We start from the raw sequence: 7,867 nt of genomic DNA on the forward strand, positions 1-7,867 counted from the left end.
AATGATTGTATATCTAGAATTTGTTTAAAATGGTAGATTTTCAAGGTAGGGCAAGTGTCCTAAAGGCTAAGCAGGCGTTGTTCTTAAGATACCCTTTTACTTTTAATCTCATAGAAAAGTCTAAAATTTATAGTTAAAAAGTCATCAGTAGGGGCCGGCCCAGTGGCGCACTGGATAGTGCGCCGCTTAGGAGGCGCGGCAGCGCTGCCGCCCGAGGGTTCGGATCCCACATACAGACCGGCTCCCGCTCACTGGCTGAGCGAGGCGTGGGAGCAACACCGAGGTTTGCAATCCCGTTGCCGGTCCCTGGTCCGGTACGGGGGCAACACTGAGGGTTGCAATCCGTTGCCGGACACGGAAAAATAAGACAAAAAGACAAAAAAAAAAAAATCTATATCCGGCCTTAAATGGAATCAATGCTTACAGTCAAAATTCTAATCTTACTAACAGCATCCAAGTCAACCTTGTGAAGGCAACATTAAGAGTAGCTAGGAAATGGAAGTTAATGATGAAGAAAATTAAGAAGGCCTGCAAACAAAGAGATTCAAACTGTCAAAGAGAGAAATAGTCTAAAGAACTTGAAACTTAAACGAGAAAGAAAAGCTAGACATGAAAAAATTCTAGTCAATCAAGCAAGAGATTCTTTCAGGTATAATAGTAACTGAATTTTGTAACAATAAAGCTTGATAGGCTCAATGAAATGGAAAAATTAAACTGAATTGATTATGAAATAATACTTAATGAACACTACTCAAGTTATTATGCAATAGCCACTTAGGAAATTTAATGCCAAGTCTAATCATTATGTTTTGAAAACGTTAAATATTGGTCATTGATTTATTTTTGAATCTTATTGTGGTAACAAAATGTCCTTTGAAATTTAGGTTGCTTGACAGCAAAAATTGAACTTTGAGACAAAAATCTGCTTTTTAATCCATGCACTTTCCACTAGAACACATAAGCCTATTGTTAGTAGAGAGCATAAGAGAGCAAAAGCCTTTTGTTTTAAGACCACATTAAAATCATATATCCAAATGAGAAAGATCTGCTGTTTTTAAAAGGTTATGAACAAAATATCAGTATCAGAAAATCTGGTTTTACGTGCTCCATCAGACTCAGATGTGCTTTTGCTTTATTAGGTTTTCAGGACAGTCAACTGATTCTTGAAATTGATGAAATTTTTTATTGTTAATATGAATTAACAGAAAAAAAATTCTATATATTATAAAACAGGATTTTTCTATGTTGAGGCAATATAATTAAAAGCAAAATTTTCTCTCAACCCGCAAAACCTCTTCACAAAGGTAGTAGGGCAAGAAACCATTTTATTACTGAATATGCATTAAATCAGAATGTTATGCCCATAACAGGCATTCTGCTAAGACATTCCAAAGTCACCCTTCTATATAGCCAAGCAGATACAACCCAATCACATACACATTCTTAAGATAAAGAATAATTACTTTTCGAGTTAGAGGACTTGATTTATAAATACAGTTCATTCCAAATTCACCTGGCAATTGGGGTGATCATCTGTGTTATTTAATTGGATCTACACAAAATAAAACAAACCATTCTTGTCTTTATGAGAGGAGGTTGTTTTGCAACTGGGATTGAGGCTCTTACCCTAGCACAGAAACTGGGAGACTGGGGTACGATCCCCCTTGATGTGTACATTTCAAATAGATAGCTTCCAGATCCTTGAGAAAGACATTTCTGGGTTAGAAAGCTGGCAAGGGGCTTATTTATCTTCTTAAAAGATTTGCACACATTTCAAAGACACAGAAAATATGAGGGTACTTCACAAAGTTCATGGAAAGGTTTGTATTATATTTCAATTCTCATTTTCCACAAACTTTTTGAAGTACCCTCATATTTATAATTACATGTTTTCTAAAATAAATGCTCTAAGAATAGGGAGGGTGAAGAAGTCTCTTCCCTCATTTTCAACAGGGAGAATTTAGCTTCTTAATTTTAATATTAAATTGTCCTTACAGCTATCTCTCTCTTTAGATTTTTTTTACTAACAAGTGTAGACATTTTTAGGAGAAACTCATTTATATATATTTTTTAATGAGTTAATATGTACTTAGTACTTAAAAAAAACTTCCTGCCCCAATGTGGAATTACTATATTTCCAGAAATAAAGATTTTACTCAGGTCTGTAGCATTATTGCTCTGGAGTTAATATCAATATACTGACTAGAGTGTGGGGGAAAATGAGAAGCTAAATAATTTTGCCAAAATAAATGTCCCCTGACCCTTTAAATAAAATGATCTTTTAAGTCTTCTGCATTTAATATCATGGGATCTTGGACTACACATTTGAAACATGCATGATCTAAATCTTTGAAACGTATCTAGCTCACTTGTCAGCAATCCCCAGTGTGATGCAAGCATCATTTGCCTCAGAAGTGCCCAGGACAGTGGCCCTCAAACTTTAGCATGAATATGCCTCACTTGGAGGGCTTGCTAAAACCCTGGTTGCTCAGCCCGTCCCTAGAGTTTCCATCCAGTAGGTGTGACATGGAGTCTAGAGATTTGCATTTCCAGCAAGTTCGCAGAAGCCCTTGCTTCTGCTGCCGAGTGGGACCACACTTTGAGAACCACTGGCCTAGAATATCTGGCAGGCACGCATAGCCTATGCAAAAACTAGAATTTCTGGAATTGGGGTCTTGAGATCTTCATATGAACAGGTGCACAGATGAGAGGTGAAAAATCACAATTTGAGTACCAATGTGACAATTCGTCAAATTTGGCTGTCACTGGCCAACGAATCAGATGCCTCATATTTGATGTATAAGGAGGAAATAATACTAAATGGCTAACCCTCAGCCTGGCATGGTGAAAAGAACATACAAAGCTTCAAGTATGAACCCTAGTTCTGCTACTTACCAGCTTTTTGATGTGGGACAAGTTACCCAAACCCTATGATCCCCAGTCTTCTCATCTGTAATATAGAATTATGTCCATTTTGAGAGGATTAAAGATATTGTACACACATATAGTGCTTGGCATACAGTAGGCACTCAATAAATACTGTTAATTATTATTATAAGAAATGTAAAAAATCTATTTTATTATCTGATTTGATTAAAGTAGGTTTTTCATTTATTTAAATAAGATAGTGATATGCTAGGCAACAGCATAATAGTAAAGGCTTATATTTATTGCATGCCTACTCTGGGCAAGAGAGTGTTCTAAGAGCTTTCCATATATTAGCTCACATAATCCTACACACATCCTGTGAAGTGGATAGTATTATTATCTCTAATTTACAGAGGAGGAAATATATATATATAGAGAGAGGCACAGAATGATAAAGCAAGTTGCTTAACTGTTCCTCACATGTTAATTTCTCCAATGTAAGTGTTAACATTTTTTGTAGATGTCTACCAGAAACCATGTATGCCTACAGTTAAAAAAAAAGAAAAAAGATAAAAGAATAAACAGAACAAATTGGTGTCCACATTAAGGTAAAGAGTTGTTCAAAAAATAGAACCGAATCCTTTCAAATTTTGACAGATGTTACCATCATGAAAACAATAAAACAAATATAATAGGTAAATACTGGTGAGTGTTCTCATTGTGTGGAGAGAGGACTCTATGACTAATCACTAAAATGAATGTCCTTTCTCAAATGTGCCATCCAAAGCGATCATGGTTTTGACAAGTTTTGTCAAATAACTATAATTAATTCAACCATTTAAAATTAGTGGTGTGATAAACATATGAAATATTTGTTATTTATAACTTTAAAGATAATCTTACAGAAAGTTTGTAAATAATTCTGTTTATAATGTACTTGGTGCGATTGCTAAATTCAATAAGAATTAAAATTTTGATTTTTCTCCCAAAACTTTAAATAGAGGACTGATAAAATCAGAATAAAATATTTGTGAATGTATTTTGGAAGACCATCTCGAATGAGTATTCTACTTTGTTAAAATTACCTACTGGCAAAATCTTAATATCCAAAGATACTAAGAATTAGCAAACCTTAGGGTATTATTCCTAAATTATTTGATCTTTTTTGTTATTGTATTTGTAAAAATAGAATTATCCCTAAACATACTTAAATAGAAAAGTCTATATGCTTAGTTACATATTAAGTATTTAGATATCTAAGAAAAAAACCTTAACAATGAAACTCTTTATATTTTTATATTTTCCTACAAACCCCAATAATCGTTCTGTAATTTATATTAATTAGAACAAAAGTCCATGGTGATTTTTAATTCCTGGAAGTTACCATTTCCTGGAAGTAACATGAATTAAGCCTAAATGCAGTGTAAAAATGCATAACCTTATATTTTTTAATTTAAAACTTTAACATATTAACATTAAAGAGGAAAAAGGTGGAATAGTTTATAGAACTACTTTATGTGTAAAAGAAAATAAGCATTTAAGTTAGATAGTAACTAAATTGTCATTTTCTAAGAACTAAAAGAGTTTAACCTTAAGGATGCTAACCATCTTACTGAGCACCTTGATTTTGGCATCACTTTTTTTGTGTCTGTGGGGCAAAAAACCCATAACATAAAATTTACCATAACCATTTAAAATCTATAGTTCAGTAGTGTTAAGTATATTTACATTGTTGTGCAAGATATCGCCTGAACATCTTCTTGCAAATCTGAAATTCTATACCCACTGAACACCAGTTCCAGTTTTACCTGTCGCCCAGAGCCTGGTACCCACCATTCTACTTTCTGTATATATGAATTTGGCTATTTTAGAAACCTCACATAAGTGGAATAATACAGTGGTTGTCTTTTTGTGACTGGCTTATTTCACTCAGCATAATATCCTCAAAGTTCATCCATGTTGTAGGATATGCCAGAATTCCCTTCCTTTTTAAGGCTAAATAATATTCTGTTGTATATACATACCACATTTTATTTGTCCATTTATCTGTCACAGGCACTTGGAATGCTGGCATTTCCTGTCTATTGTGAACAGTGCTGCTATGACCATGAGTACGCACATGTGCCTTTGAGACCCTACTTTAAATTCTTTTGGATATATACCCAAAGTTTGCTGGATCATATAGTACTTCTATTTCTCATTTTTTGAGGAAATTTCATACTGTTTTCCATAGATGTTGAAGTGTTTGGTGTTCTAACTTCTGACATTTTTTTTAGTTTGTTCAAGCACTCAACATTTTCTAACATTTTAAATATATTTTTGTCAAAGTTCTGCATTCGAACAAATTTGCCAGTTTAATGGCCACAGTAGATATTAAAAATAAAAAAATTTAAATGGTTTTGAACAAGTCATAGAAGCTGCAGGTAAGTTCTCACCTCCCAACATAATGAGAGTAAAGGAACTATAATTATGTAGTTGTAGTTTTAATTAATCAATTAAAATGTCATTTAGAGGGGCCGGCCCAGTGGCGCACTGCTACAGTGCGCTGCTTGGGAAGCGCAGCGGTGCTCCCGCCAAGGGTCGGATCCCACATACAGACCGGCCGCTCACTGGCTGAGCGAGGTGCGGGTGCAACACCGAGGGTTGCGATCCTGTTGCCGGTCACGAAAAAAGACAGAAAGGAAAAAAAAAATGTCATTTAGAAATTTGAGAGTGGTTCTGACATAAGAAAAGTATTAAAATGGCACTAATGTAAGAAATAGAATTACATTTATTACTTATTAGTTACTCATAGCTAACAATGGGTAAATTTGGGACAAAACACTTTAAAATGCATGTTTATAGTGAACAACTAATGCTTTTAGTAAATAAATGTGAATAGTGGAGAATGGTACTTGAGAGGTTAAATGTAGAAAAAGAGACAATAGCGACTCTGAACATTAGTCCAGTAAAAGATTTAGCATTACTTAGAACCAAGTATATAACATAATCATGACCCGTGATAATTTCAAAATGTGGTTTTACTAGTTCACTTTAGAATCAAGTGGCATTCCTATTGTACCTTTTTCTGGAAGAAATACCGCCATTTATAAATAATCACAAAAACGGTGTGTTGAGGGGTTTGGTTCATTTGTGTCATACCGCAATTTACGCTTATGTTCTGAGTTTAAAAACAACACTGACCATCAATATTTCCTTCTACAATTTCATTAAGGCACATCTATTTAACAACATGTGTGTTTTGCTAACTTGGTTCAGTGTAGTTTCAGGAAATTTAACTAATTCATTTTCTCAATGACACTAATACTTACAGTCAAGAATGGGCAACAAAATCTCTCCTTCCTCTACCTGACCACTGTTTTAAAATAACCTATATATCTGTATTGAAACTACATTTTAAAATACTTCACTGCTCTTGCTAAAGCTTCAGTTCACAGTCATTCTTGTGAAAGTTTTCTCATTGGAATGTTCACTTAGAAAGAATTGCTCACTGGGACCCAAGTGTTCTCTTCACAGATGCAGAGATCCTTCCTGACTGCAAGGTTAGTCTCTCTACCTTTGTTCATGCGTTTCTTTTGAAGGTTTCTTAAGTTCACCTCTGGATCTTCAGTTTTTGTTGCTCTGCTCGTTTCCTTTAGTAGATCATCAGGTAAGGCAGGTTGATATTTGTGTAAATAACCATGTGGAGGAGGATGATAAACGACATATTCTAACTCGTATATAGCTGCTGCGTCAGCATAGTGAAAAGAAACTGCAAAGTCAGAACAGCAGCTGGTACCCTCTACAGGAGGATAATAGTTACAGTTCCAGCACCAAAGGGTTCTGGGGTAGCAAACCTGGAATTAAGTGTCGTTTTGGCAAAAACCAGGGTGGAAAATTTATTTTCCTGTGGGATTTCCGGAGTCCCCTGGTTCCACGTGTATGATTTCCATGCCTTTCCCCAGCGCTGTCTTCAGTGGAGAAAGCAGATGCACAGGTGTTCCTTTTAACCACACCGACTATCCTCCTCAAGACTTCTTTGCTGAGCACACATCCTGCTCCCCCATTCTTTCAGCCCTGCTCTACTTCGGGTTTAAATCTTCTCCCAAAGTAAAAGGGTTCTTCAGGGTCATAGTTTGCTAGAAGCCATCTCAGGTTGTCTGGTATGACATACTATCGTCACCTGCTTTCAGGAACCAATCTGCATCTTCCAAATAATGGTCGTGAACATGCTGAAAGCATTTGATTGTTTTCCAGGGCAATTGGTCTCTGCCTTCTTTGGTGTTTAATCCCACTGTAGGAAAGTCTTCATTTTCTTCTGAGCTTACAAACTGTGCTTTATTACGTTGCTGGGTCCATGTAACTCAGACGTGTTTGGCCCTTTTCTCTAGATTTGAAGGTCCTGTCATAACCCAGCAAAGAATTTGAACCTTCTGCTAAGAGTTTTTCAGGACATCCGTGTTCTCATATTTATGACTAGCATCTGCAATCAACTTCATTCCTTTTAGATGGTTCTGTCCAGTATCATCTGAACGCCTTGCATGAGAATAATTAAGAATTTAGGCTGAGTGTCATCCTGCTCTTCCAACAAAATACGAAATATCCGAGAGCATAAAATATCTGATTACCTATCCACAGAGGAAGATTAAACGATGTCCCCAAGAGCTTGAGGCCATTTCCGAGTGTATTTCTGACATCAATGTGGTTCCCTCTTGCTCCTCCTTGGGGAAGACGGGGTGACAGCATGTGGCCAGGGCCCTCGCTGCTCTCTTGGCAGCCACAGGTGCACAAGTGCACCCAGTGGTCCCTGCAGCTGCAGTGGTGGTAACGGTGGCTGCAGAGAGGGACAGCTCTGACCGCTCCTCCGCTCCTCCTGCGTGCTCTGCCCTGCAGCATTAGTTTTAATGGTCTGTTGTGTGCATGCACGTGTGTGGGATTCTGTGCCTATGTGAGCGGAAACATCATTTCCATTACATTTGTTGCTCTCTAACAGCTGTGAAGACTGTAAAGTTTATCATCT

At 36.4% G+C, this 7,867-nt stretch overlaps 1 pseudogene; it reads right to left on the minus strand.

The window, feature by feature from the left end:
* Positions 1-6,341: 6,341 nt before the first annotated feature.
* LOC103595223 lies at positions 6,342-7,523 on the minus strand (annotated as a pseudogene).
* Positions 7,524-7,867: the final 344 nt, after the last annotated feature.

This window comes from Galeopterus variegatus, unplaced genomic scaffold (assembly GCF_000696425.1).
Source record: "Galeopterus variegatus unplaced genomic scaffold, G_variegatus-3.0.2 Scaffold1719, whole genome shotgun sequence".
Lineage (NCBI taxonomy): Eukaryota > Metazoa > Chordata > Mammalia > Dermoptera > Cynocephalidae > Galeopterus > Galeopterus variegatus.